This window comes from Limanda limanda, chromosome 16 (assembly GCF_963576545.1).
Source record: "Limanda limanda chromosome 16, fLimLim1.1, whole genome shotgun sequence".
NCBI classification, from domain to species: Eukaryota; Metazoa; Chordata; class Actinopteri; order Pleuronectiformes; family Pleuronectidae; genus Limanda; species Limanda limanda.
In genome coordinates, this window is record NC_083651.1 from 14,227,986 (window position 1) to 14,241,915 (window position 13,930).

Below are 13,930 nucleotides of genomic sequence, written 5' to 3' on the forward strand. Positions count from 1 at the left end.
AATAAATACAAAACTTGATTCAGTACAAATCAAAGACAAACAATTAAGAAATAAAATTCAGGCTCTAATGAGAACAACCTAAACATGATTTTTTTTTGCATTTTGTTTAGAAAAGCTTTAAAAAAAGTCACTCTATGGCTACAATGGATACAAAATTAAGAAGAAAGCTGAAAAGGAAGTGGGACAAGAAGAGGAAAAAGAAAGTGCAGAGGTAGACATAGGTAAAGGAGAAGAGGAAGTGGCTAAAGAAGAAGTAGGTGAAGAAGAATGAAAAGGTCAAGAAGAAGGTGAAGAAGAATAAGAAAAGGAAGATGATTAAAATTAAAATAGCACTTTTCAAGGTATCTAATGCTGCTTTACAGAGTTAAAACCTCAGACACGTCAACAACAGTCATAAAAATGAATAGCAGTGTAAAGGGTGGATCTATGCAGAGTTCCAGAGGGTGGTGGATGACGGACTGAAAGTTACTTACATTTTTTTTTTTTAAAGCAGTTTATAGCATGTTGCATTTAAAGGGACTCTTACCTTTGTTGCATTTGAGAATTACAGCACATTCAAATCATCCCGCCTTCCTCCAATGCCCCACCCCCTCGTTCCCATCCGCGGTGTTTTTTTGAAGAAACTTTATTTACAAGCAGACTTACAAGCTACTGCCTCCGCGCACGCACGTGAGTTTTTGTTTACCAAAGCAATGGATTCGGTAAGTTATATACATTTACATTCACATGCCTTGATGACGCGGGCCCGAATGCGCCACAAGAAGCAGACGGAAAACCTGCATGTCCATGCAGCAAACAGACAGGTCTGTCGGCCAATAAGGTCCTTCGGTCCGAAGAATTTTATTGGTTGAAGTTTTCACTAAATATTATGAGAGTGAAATAATTGTTTGTTGTTACTCCTGGTGGGTCTGTCTTGCATTTTAGAGTGTTACCTTATTAATACCAATTTAACCTTATCCAAAAAAAGTGTAAAAATGCAACAAAGGTAAGAGTCCCTTTAATGTGCATAATATAAAATCGGTTAAAAAAGTCGTACATTCAAATAAATACAAGCTAATTTTCAAGACATCTGTATGGAATATTAATAGGCATAGTGTATGTATGTCAGGATTTGGTTAATTCCATTGTTCCTCTTCTTTGACAGAATCTCTCTGACAGAAACTGTTCGAGGATCTCATCGATTACATTGCACACAAAATTCACTTGGTTCGAGGGACAGAGCAGGAATCGAGGTGATGAGAAGGCGTCCGACATTCTGCCGAAGCTCGATCAAGCTGTGAGAGAGAGATGGATACAAAAAAAGAGGGAAACTTAGATCACTTGTTCTGCTGTGTTGCCAAAAAAGACCTTGTAATCTCTGGACTTTGCCAGACGGCTCTATGTGAGAACTCAGGATAATGTGCGAATGAGCACACATGAGAAAACAGCAGGAGATCTCACACCGAGATTCACCTTGACTGAGAGGGCGTGTTGATGCCATTTCTAACATGCTACAGAAGCTAAACTGAAAAAAACAAATATTTGCATTCTTTTATTTGCATAAAAGAATGCAAATATCTCAAGGTTAAAAAAAGAGGAGCCACACATGGCACCGCCGAAGGTGTCAAGAGAGCTTTTGGTGATAAGGGCTGACTGGTGTCAATGTGCTACAAACAAAAATACATGATCTGTGTGCTGTGAATGCGTCTGATCGGAAAATCTCCTGCTGCGTGTTTCATGCGTGAAAGATAAACTCCGGAGAAAGTCCGGACTAAATTGAGACGACATTTCACGTCTGACAACGACTTTGAATATTGATACTTCTGTGATAATTCATACGACATGTAAGAGGAGCAATTTTACAACAGTCCAACCTCCTGAATGTGTCCGAGCTTGAGTCGCCGACAGCGACAGTTGCCCCCGCGGCTTCCTCTGTATCAGTTTGTGCAGAAGAATCCGTGGTTTTTTGCCGTTGCGTTATGCTTCCCTCTCCGGCGTTTCCCCTCTGCTGCTGCAGCATCCACCTGAGCTTTTGACAGTCCTCAACCAGGGTCATCCGGTTCACATGATATATGGAGTTCTGGAGGCACAGCACACAGTGACTCTCAAGAGGAAGAAAACAACTCATGATCCTGCTTGATCAATGATGAATTATACATAATGTACATAAAAGCTCTGAGCTCTGACTTCCAGGTAAATGCTGTTTTTAACTGTGAGCCACAATTATTCATAATTCTAATCACTCTTGGAAGTAGAGTTGGATGCATGTGTGGCAATAAGCTTAACAGAGATTTAAACTGTGTCTAATTGTCTGACAAACTTTAACTTCCCAATTTAAGTCACCTATGTTTGAACGTTTTGAAAAGCTTGAATATGAGGAAAGTTGAGTTTAGATTTTTTTGTTTGATGTTTTCAAAGGTCAAGACTTAAGTTTTTTTCAGATGTCAAGTAGCATTTTCTCAATGTTTCTGTCAAATCCAGGAAATGCAACATCCACATCAAAAGATAGACGTACATTGTTTGCAGTCTGTCTCGAAAACAATAATAACATGCTCATAATAATTATTGTTTGCTGTGAATGTATTAATCTCTAAGCTCCAGACACACTGACCTGTACTTGCAGTCTTTCGTTCTCCATGTGTTTTTGGTCCAGTTCCCGCATCAGAGAGTCAACTTGCAGCGCAATCTTGTCAGAGGCCTTTTCCTCACCTTGATCACGACTGGGTTCGCTCTCAGTAGCTGCCAGTAAAGCCTCTTTTTCTTTAATCAATTCATCAACTTTCTCTTTTGCCTTCTCAAACATACTTTTGTAGTCAATCCCCTCCACTGTTTCCTCCGTCATCAGCGGCTGGCTGGCCTGGTGAGACCATCGTCTCTTGATCGTAGACGGCTCCAGCAGTCTGCTTTGCATTTCTTGCAGCTGGCAGGTAAGTCTTTTGACTTCGTCTTTTAAGGCGTCTCTCTCTTGCGCTGTCTCCTGCATGAGCTCCAGGAGCTGGTCTTGTTGTTCCTGCACGTCAGTGACACTTGGGTTGTTAAGTGGGGAGAGCGGTGCCCGGGAAGGTCCTGCAATTTCGTCACCTTCCATGGGATGTGTCACTCCGTTCTGAAGATTTCTTTGATGGTCATTTTGAGTATTTACCTCGCTCTCTTCCTTTATGACTCCTTCTTCATTGCAGCAGGCATGTGAAATATGTTCTACACCATTTACATTTGATGTACTCGGCCCGGTTACTCCATTCCCCTCAGTTTGATTTGGATCCTCCTCTTCCTTCTTTACTTTGGGGGCTTCTGTCTGGGTGTTGGTGCACACATCCACAGATGTCGGCGTATCAGAGATGTTCCTCTGGAAGTCATTTGCTAGAGCTCTTTTGGCCGTTGTTGGAGGACTAACAGACCGGTCTCTTTTTCTCCTGCAGTGTAAACAACGCACTGTTAATATTCTTCTTTAACAAGGTGAATTTCCTAAATAAAATATATAAAATCATACCTAGGATGGGATTTTGACAGAGAGACCACATTGGAAATAACTGGAAGACCATCGCTACATGAGGGGCTGCAATCTAGAGAAGGAAAACACATATATTTTAATATTTATCTAAAAAAAATTCTCTCTTCCACCCACAAACAAACAGTAATTGTTCTTACCAGCTTGTAAAATAGTGGAGGGCCTCACTGGAGTTGAATCAGCGTTGGACCTCCTCCTTGGAGTAATGGAGGTGGAAGGTGATTCGACAGTCTATCAAGAAAAACAAGAAAAACCAAGAAGAATTTTTTACATTTATAATTGTTTATATTCCTAAATCATAACCACCTTCAAGTATTGACAGTAAGTACCTATCTATCTATCTATCTATCTATCTATCTATCTATCTATCTATCTATCTATCTATCTATCTATCTATCTATCTATCTATCTATCTATCTATCTATCTATCTATCTATCTATCTATCTACCTATCTATCTATCTATCTATCATCGATGCAAGGGGAGCTGGATCCCATCCCAGCGGACATTGGGTGAAACAGGTCGCCGGCGTATTGCATAGCCAACATACAGAGTCAACCATTCACACTCACACCTGTGAATAATTTAGAGTCTCTACATGTCTTTGGATTGTGAGAGGAAGCAAACCCACACGGACACGGTGACATGCAAACTCCACACAGAAACACCTCGACTGAACCGGGAACCTTCTTGCTCTGAGGCAACAGTGCTACCTATTGCACCACTGAGCCGTCCCAAAAGCTTTATACTGAATCAAAATTAAACACATTTAGTTATAAGCCCCCTTTGTGTGTTTTTAATGGACAGCCCACCGTTTGACGCCGTTGCCGTTTCAGTCGCCGTTTCAGAGACTTGTTTTTTTTGGCGAGCTTATCAACTCGCAGCTCTTCCTGTTGCTTTCGATTCTCCTCCTCCTAAATGAACAAATACCCAACAGCACAATAAATGATGTTTTAACTTGCAAATCAATACCACCAGTAAATCAATTTCTTATTCCAATTTTAGACAGACGATGTATTCCTTACCTTTTTTCTTGCAATCTCTTGCTGCTTTTTGTCCTTTTTTTCCCTTTAAAAAAATAATAATCACAGAGTAAGTACCCACAAGTAACAGATATCAGTTCTTATCAAGTTAAACATTGGTTAATATGTTTGGGCAGAAGTCATGGCAGAGCTTGAATGGAAATTTGTGACTCACTGTTGTTTGTAGGTCTTGTGGTACGAAGGTTGCTCGTCATCAGAGTCCTCTGGCTCCTCCTCTACCTGGCAGCTCCTGGGAGAGTAAAATAGATTGAGAGTGAAAACATCAGCAAACATCCAACTAGTCAAAACTAGTTTAGGTGTAGTGGTTTTTGTTTTAATGAACACATGAACCCAAAGCTTGGTGAACATTCCTATGTATGCATGTTAAATGACATTTTGTTTGTGTACTTTGACTTTTTAGTTTGGTTCAGGTCTCATCTAGCAACATGGAGGAGGACAGTTCATGAATAAGCCTATGACACCTGTTCAATTGCTTGTTAACACAAATAGCTAATCAGCCAATCACATGGCAGCAACTCATTGCATTTAGGCATCTAGACGTGGTGACGACGACTTGCTGAAATTCAAACCGAGCATCAGAATGGGGAAGAAAGGGGATTTAAGTGACTTTGAACGTGAAAGCATGGATCCGTCCTGCCTTGTATCAAAGGTTCAGGCTGGTGGTGGTGTAAAGGTGTTGAGGATATTTTCTTGGCACACTTTGGGCCCCTTAGTACCAATTGAGCATCGTTTAAACGCCACGCCTTGTTGAATCTATGCTACGAAGAATTAAGGCAGTTCTGAAGGCAAAAGGGGGTCCAACCCGGAACTAGCTAGGTGTACCTAATAAAGTGGCCGGTGAGTGTATATCTACAGTCTATGGTGTAGATGTAAAAGTTATCCTACAGGGTCCTGTTGATATCCATAAATAGGAATCAGAGTATAATTCTCCAGTTATCTTTGTTCATGTTATTACATCAGATAATTATTGTCGCAATAGGTTTATAATTTACCTGAACTGAGGGTCCGGGTTCAAACGACAGAACCATTTCTCTGGTAACTTGTCGCAGTTAATCCCATCTGGGAGTTTGCGCCAGCGTAGACAGCTATCACACTGCGCCCAGTTCTGATCTGGTCGCTTCCTGAGGACACAGATAATGAAAAGTATCAGAGTCTGTAAGGAAACAGACAAGACAAGAATGCATGTTGAATACAGATTGAACAGTCACTGCATATGTACTAACATGGTATCCTCCACTGGTGTGGTGCTGTTTGGATTATTTTTGTTCTTGCTGTAATACATTTCTTTCCAGTACTCCTCCAGTTTGGTCATGTTGGTCATAGTTTTCCTGTAGCAAGACATAAAGCACCTAAGACCTCCATATTCCTGGCCCAGTACTGACGAGTAATTCATTGATCACAACTATAAATAAATATCAAACCAACCTGCTCAAAACTAAACAGAAAATGTATGCAACTACCTGTACTGATCTGTCTCATCGAAGCTCTGTTTGTTGTGGGTGGGATTAAGAAAGTTGCACTCCATTACGCCAATGACCCCAACGCCTTTCCTGTCGGCCTGTAGAGTGAAACGACTCATGAGACGAAAAGCAGATGATAACATTTATGACCCTTTGAAAATGTGTCGTCAACGTCAGAGGCTCACCCTCATTTGACAGCCCACGCGTTCGTAGGCTCTGATGAGGCGATTCTTGTGATACATCATCATGCCATACTGCTCTTTACTTTTGGTATTATACCCGAAAGTGATAGGAACGCGTCTGGTCTGTAATTACATTGAAGGAAAAACCAAGAGCAGAGATGTAGACATGCATGCAACCATTTGTCCCTAAACATTTATAAATGTTCAACACCTATCATAAGCCAAAGAGGAAAAGGACTGAAAGGATACCAGAAAAGTTGGCTTGTAGTGGTCCTTTCTGATGGAGGCGAGACTCTTAGCGATGAGCTGAGATTGCATCTTCTGACCTCGTATGACGATCTGCATCCGAGGCTTCAGGTACAGAATACTGCAGTATGCCTTCACAACAAATGTTTCAATAAGAGCAGAGGAAGGTGGCAGAGTCAAGTTGAGGGGTATATCACAGGGATTATGAAAAATTAAATGCATTTAATAAAAAAATGTAACTACCACCCTAAAGTTGTATGCCTCTGCCAACCACTGCAGTTTGAGTTTACATAATATTTTTTCCCATACTCAAATGGTCCCCATGACCTTTACAGACTTTCAATCACCCAAATGTAGTCAGTAAATTTTTTTGTCTAAATTAACATTTCTCATGGCAATTGTAGGACAATGCATTCACAAGGTCAACAAACTCTTGACCTGTGATTTGTGTGGGTAAAGTGGTGTGAGGCATAAAAACAATGACCTAAAATAATCATAATGACTGTGTTAGGAGATTACTGCTCCTTACCCGCAGAGAGTAAACACTCTCAGGGATGTATGATGACGATTGATGTTGAGAAGTGTCGCTCCCCGACTCATTGATATCCGATGGAATTCGAACATCGTACCGGTCCTTCTGAAAATCAAACTCTAGTTCTCCAACAGATGTCCTTAAAGAGGAGAAGAATATTGATGTCCATTAATCCATCCATTATCTATACCGTTTATCCTTTGAGGGGGAGCTTGAGCCAAAATGGGTCACCGGTCTATCACAGGGCCAACAAACACTCACATTCCCACCTAGGGTCATTAAGTCTCAAATTAGCCTAAACTGAATGTCTTTGGACTGTAGGAGGAAGCTGGAGTACCCAGAGAAAACCTATGCAGGCGGGAGGATAACAGGCAACAAACACAAATCTGAGTATCCTCTACAAAGCAAAGCAAGTAAATATCTAACAAAATGATGTATATTGTAGACAGACCTGCGGAGATTCCAGATGATAATCCGTGTGCCTGTTTTTCGCTGGCACAAGGGGGGGTTGATGGCTTGGAGCTCTTTGAGAAGGTCCTCCTCAGTTTTGAAAATGGAATAGCGCAGGATGTGCTGCAGACTGACTCTGTCCTGCTCTTGTACTGAGAGTAAAATCTCAAGTTAAGGATGATTTGAAATAAAAGATTGGTACAAACAGAAGCATGATTGATGTATGATTGAGAGGAGAAATACTACACTAAAACATGTCAAAACATCAAGCCAAGCCAACATTTTTTACCTATAAATGAATAAATCAGATCATGGTTTTGTACAGTTGCCATGTACACAATTCAACCTAGTACCATGTCGCCAATGAATCAAGACAATATTGACATTATTTCATTGTTCATAGTTTGAATTAATGAATTAGATAAAGGATATACTTGTTTTTGTTTGTGTCTGCAAAGCTGATGATGGGCACACATATTTGCTCCGCCTGAATCTCATCCAGGTAGGTCTGAGAGAGCATCCCGATGCATGAAGAGTTCTTTGACTTTGAGAAAACGATAGCATCTTTTCCAAGACGCATGGATCCAGACTTGAACCCATTGCCATAGATACCTATTGGTGCTACACCTTTGACAACGGTCTTATCGCTGTACCCAAAGCTTAAGGGAGAAAAGTGCAAACATTCTTTCAGTTATGAATCACATTCATAATGGAAAATATAACTTTTCATACTTTGATGTTAAAGCTTCTAGGCAGTGGTCAATTACATGTAGGACAATAGAGGCATTGTAATGTGACCAACAAGAATAGCCATTACACAACAACTACCAAAATGAAAAATGACAGTGAGTCTTCAAATATATAATCTGACATTTCTCCATTGACGAATAAGTGTAAATTGCATGAACAATCAAAGTTATGTTTCAATTATTTGTCTGAGTCTGTACCTGAGCATCTTCTGGATAGCGTCATGGTTCAGTCCGTCTCCATTATCCATAAAACTGAGGCATTCTTGTCCATCAACCACAGTCTTATCAATCCAGAACTGTTTGGCATTGACATCTGGATCATAGGCATTGTCTATGACAAGGAATATTGTTAGAAGCATTTAATTTAAAAGATATTTCCTTAAGAACAAATAGATGACAACTGGAAAAAAACTGAACCAAATCCCTCCATGAATATATGAGCGCACGCACGCATGCACACAAAACAATTATTTTGCATTATTAGAATATGTATTAAGTGGTGACTCTACATCCAGGATTGCAGTTGTAGTTTCATTATGAATCGTATTAAATACAAGGCAGTTGATAGACCTTGTCAAACTGGAACAACAAAGCGATTTGCTACTCTTGCTCTCTCCTTAAACACAATTCAAGTTTCTGAATGAGTTTTGTTAAGTTCATATGTCGGCTGCAGCTTCCTATATTTTACACGTTCTTATTAATCTGACAGAAATCTGTCCGATCACAAAAAAATACAAAACATCAGCATATGATCATCATGATGTCAGGCAAGAACCTCAATGCATGCGGGACAACAAGAGGCATTAATAGCAGGAAGTGAAAGTGAAACTAAAGAGAGAAGTGCAGCTTCACTGGAAAAGACAACCTTTTCATGATGACTCACCTATAAGCTCAGCTATGGCGCTGAATGGCCAGGTGTGGCTGGTGGAGTTGGAGTGAAGGTACTTGGGACAAAGCTGCAAGTGGAGCAAATATTATACTGTAAAATATTATAATATGTTCAATGTAAATGTGTTGTGTGATGATGTTGAACATGGAACATGGAATCTGGTCAAAGGTTGCTCCATCATTTGGAGGCCAAATGAGGAAACTGCAGGAAATGGAGTCATTAAACATCTGTGCATTTTAATGCAATAAGCAAGACATACACCCCCCCCCCCCCCTCCTTGCCCGATGTCTTGCTTAGTGCATTAAAATACACTGCACACGTACACACACACACACTTCCTGTTTCCTCACGTTCACGTTTACGAATGGAGGCTGCAGCGGATCATCCGCTCTGCTGAGAAGGTGATCGGCTGCAATCTGCCATCTCTACAGGACCTGTTTGCCTCTAGGACCCTGAGGCGTGCAGGCAAGATTGTAGCCGATCCCTCCCACCCGGGTCACAAACTCTTTGAGGTTCTTCCCTCTTGGAGGTTCTTCCCTCGGGCAGGAGGCTGCGGGCCATCAGGACCAAAACCTCCCACCACAAGACCAGCTTCTTCCCGACTGCAGTTGGCCTTATCAACAAGGCCCGGGCCACCCACCTGACTCGGACTTTTATTCCACCCCCACTCCTCTAGGATGTGTTAAATTAACACATTATATCATATCAGATTATATTATACTGCATTACATTTAGGGATGGGTATCGTTTGGTTCCTAACCGATACTTTTAAAACGATACCGGTGCCTAAACGGTGCCTGAACCGATACTTTTTTCAAAAAAGTGCACAAAACGATGCTTGACTAAGAAAGGCTTTTTTATTGCCAAATATATTAACTGTTTAAAGTAGATTATAAATATAAATAAATACAAAACCTTTTTTAACTTAAAACTATGAATAACATACGAACTGTTAACAAAAGTTTACACTAATAAATAAAAATAAATACAAAACACACACACTCTGACTCGTGACTCTGACTTCGGTGCCAGAGCCAAATGAAGACTGAGGGTCGCTTTCCCGTCACGCGGAGACCCCCGTGTCTCCGCGGCGGGGGCTGTCGCAGGGGGGCTTCGGCCCCCCGCCTTCGCCCCCCCAAATGCAGACGCTTTTATGAAACATTTCTCGGCGTGGTCTTCGCTCCTCCCGCCCCGAGCCTTTCCAAGCCGACCCGGAGCCGGTCACGACGCACCGCCACGGAGGAAATGCGCACGGCGGGGGCCAGCCGGCGCCGGGGAGAGGTCTCCAGAGGAGATCCCCCCCCCCCCCCCCCTCTCCCCTGTCATGTGACTTCATTGTTAGGTGACCATGTGAGTGAGGAAGTCATAGAACATCAGTTGCTTGAGCAAAACCCTGATATGTAAGCGACTCCATTTGCTAATCTTTCTATACATCAAAGTGGTTCCTTCCATCAATCAATGCCCAAATGGTCAAATTGACACCACACTACACACACACACTTCCTGTTTCCTCATGTTCCTTTCCTTGATTTACAGATTCACAAATTTTAAAATATATATCTCTATATACTCTAGTATGAGGAGGTATGACACATGATTGATGGACCTCAGACTTACACAACTGCTGATAAACAAGAGTTTAAAACCACAACCTTCACCCAGGAGCAAAAATAAAAACACTTTTTTTTTTTTTTTTTACAGAATAAACCTCGAGACGTCAGGTTATACAGTAAATCACAGTCCGCTCTGTTTTCCGAACTATTTCCTCGATCAGCTGTCAACCCCCGCACACCCAGCTTCCAGTAGAACAACAGACGTGACCCCGAGGACCTGGCTAATGCCCTTCATCAGTTTGTAAAAGTTAATATCACTAGACAACCGTGGAAAAAGGAATAAATCTTGCTCACCGTGCTCAACGGGACCCCGAGATCCGTCCGCGCCGACATGTTTTCAAATATCCACTGGTGGCGGAAGTAGGAGGTGACAGCACAGCTGGGCTTCAGCGTCACAACCTGACGACACGGTTTTATTTTGAAGGAATAAGCTTCTGTCACCCTGAACTAAAGTTATTCTTCTTTTATCATCTATCATATCATTAATTCTAACTTGTCTTTTTGTTGTTTGATCGACAGATGTTAGTTTTGCACATTAACATATCTGTCAAAGTACATACATATTAAAAAGTATTTATTATATTTTACCTTTAGCTACGTCCCTGTCATTAAAATGTATGAATTAACTGTTTATAATTTTAACACACATAGACACACAGACTAAGACACAGACACAGAGAGAGAGACATACACACGTACAGCACACAGGGTGCAATAAATATGATTCCGTTTTTTCGAGTTATTTTTAACCCAGATTCTGGGTTTTGTTTTGGCCGTTTCCAAAGTATTCAAGTTAGTCATGCCAGAGAGATGCACAATGAATGTCTTTATTATATTTGACCGTTGTCAGACCCATTCATGTGTTGTCCCTATGTTTCTGTGATTTATGCAAGTCGGTGAGGTGTATAAGGGTATAAATGTATAAGCTACTGGATTACCTAAATTTCCCACGGGATTAATAAAGTATCCATCTATCTATCTATCTATCTATCTATCTATCTATCTATCTATCTATCTATCTATCTATCTATCTATCTATCTATCTATCTATCTATCTATCTATCTATCTATCTATCTATCTATCTATCTATCTATCTATCTATCTATCTATCTATCTATCTATCTATCTATCTATCTATCTATCTATCTATCTATCTATCTATCTATCTTTGTCCCTATCATTTAGATGTATGGACTATCTCATTTTAGACACACACAGACACAGACATACACAGAGGGTTCATTGTTCACGATGTGTAAGAGGTGCCATTGGACTGAACCACCAACCACGAATGTCTTTATTATATTTTACCTTCACCAACCATGAAGTTGACATTACAGTTTTTCCCACTCCCTGAATAAATTCCCCTCATGTGCAACCGCAGGAAAACAAGCAACTAAAAGCTGCAAATAGAATGTACGACCATTTAAGCTAAATATTTACCTTAATGAACCTTTTCACTTAATTCAAAACTTAACATGGTCCTTTAGACATCCAAAATAAATTACGTAAACATTCAGTACTGTGGAAAACAAGACAGGCAGTTGTGAAAACCACCAGTCAACAACCGCAAAGAAATATTCAAGTTCCCTTAAACACAAACAACTGCAAGAATGTGCTGTATATTACCGAGTTACACCCAGTAAAATTAAGGATATTGTAAGGGGTTTCCGTGGTGTACTCAAAAACACATTCAGTAGCTTTGTAACAATTTGCCCTGTTTACTGACCCCAGGGGGAAATTACGCATTATTTTAAGGACCACGGGTGGCCCCGACCCGCTGTGTACGGTGCGCGCCGCCTGACCAAATTATAATAAACGAATGATCACTGGTTGGACCGATAACCTCGTCATCGGTCTGACCACAAATTAAATAAATATATATACAAACGAAATACACTCAAACTGGTTGCGTATAATAAACTGTATTTACACAAAACACCACTCAACCCCACATATGACCGCGACTCGTGCCCGCAAACAATGGCGGACCCGTGAACATAAACACGCTATTTGCACGAATTCCATTTGCCGTTACAGAACCCCATATGTACATCATCACACATATAATAAACAAATACATTCACAGATCCATTCCCTCATTCTTATAATTTTAAGGCGTCTGACCAATGACCTATGTACCTTTTATTGATACATAAAGTGCACTTAGGTGACCTTTACAACTTACTCTTAAAATCAATGTTAATCAGTGAGGTCCCATAATGAATTCAGTACTAAGAGAGAAAGTAGTTCTACAGTGCGGTCCTGCAGACATACAACCTTCACATTCTCAGAGTCAGACAGATGCAGTGTGTACGCTTGTTATGAGAACCAAAAGAAAACAAATACTTGATAAAATTCCTCACAGTGAATCTGCTATTTGGCTACAAACAAAACGTGGTAGCAGAACAATAATTTGATGTTTATGGAATTATTATTTTTTCCTCTTCTTCTAAAATCAATAAGAGCAAAGAGAGTAGACCCTGTGAAACAATCTCAATGTGTCAACCTTTTAGATAGTGTAGAGACAAAGTACATCACAGAGAAATAAAAAGGAGCATATCAACTTTACTTGTAATTACTACCATACCTTTCAGACAACTGAATGAGCAACAACAATGTCCCTTGGTCTTTCCATAACAGATTCAGGGTGAACCTCAGAAGTATTATTGTGGAAATCATACAAGTTAAAACATATAAACCTTTCAACGTCACACTACATGATCACTGTTGTGCCTATTTTAGATATTACACTCATATGGCTGCAGGTCTAAAAGCTTGGGAAGAGACTTATTTGAAAGCTTCATGCTTGTTTTTTTTTAACTCTCTGTGGAGTCTAGGAACTCTTTCTCAATGATGTGCTCCAGCTTCCTCAGGACTGCGTGCAGATTGGTGGCTGGGTAGTCTGCTATTGGGCAGTGTTGCGTAAGGTGGCCGTTAGGGGGAGGAACCTGGAAGGAACAGCAAAGGGTGCAAAGAAAAGGCAACACCTCTTCCACCCCTCATTCACTCCCCTCAGCCCCACCCACGCCCCGCTCAACCCATGGGGTATCCAGGGCCTCCAGCATGAGCTTGCTGTCTGCTCACAGCTTGAAAACATCAGAGGAGAGCTCTGCTAAAGAGCAAAGACCAGAAACACCTGAGGGTTCAGACTCGGACTTGGCTGTGCCCCAGGACATCCTCAGCAGGCAGGAGCCTCCTCCCCCACAGAGGAGCCACAGAGTCAGATCCAGCGGTAATTTAATAGATTGGAACTAATTGAATATCAAAAATTCCTT

At 40.9% G+C, this 13,930-nt stretch overlaps 1 pseudogene; it reads right to left on the bottom strand.

Annotated features, from left to right (window-relative positions):
* Positions 1–68: 68 nt before the first annotated feature.
* Positions 69–10,994, bottom strand: LOC133022191 (MORC family CW-type zinc finger protein 3-like; annotated as a pseudogene).
* Positions 10,995–13,930: the final 2,936 nt, after the last annotated feature.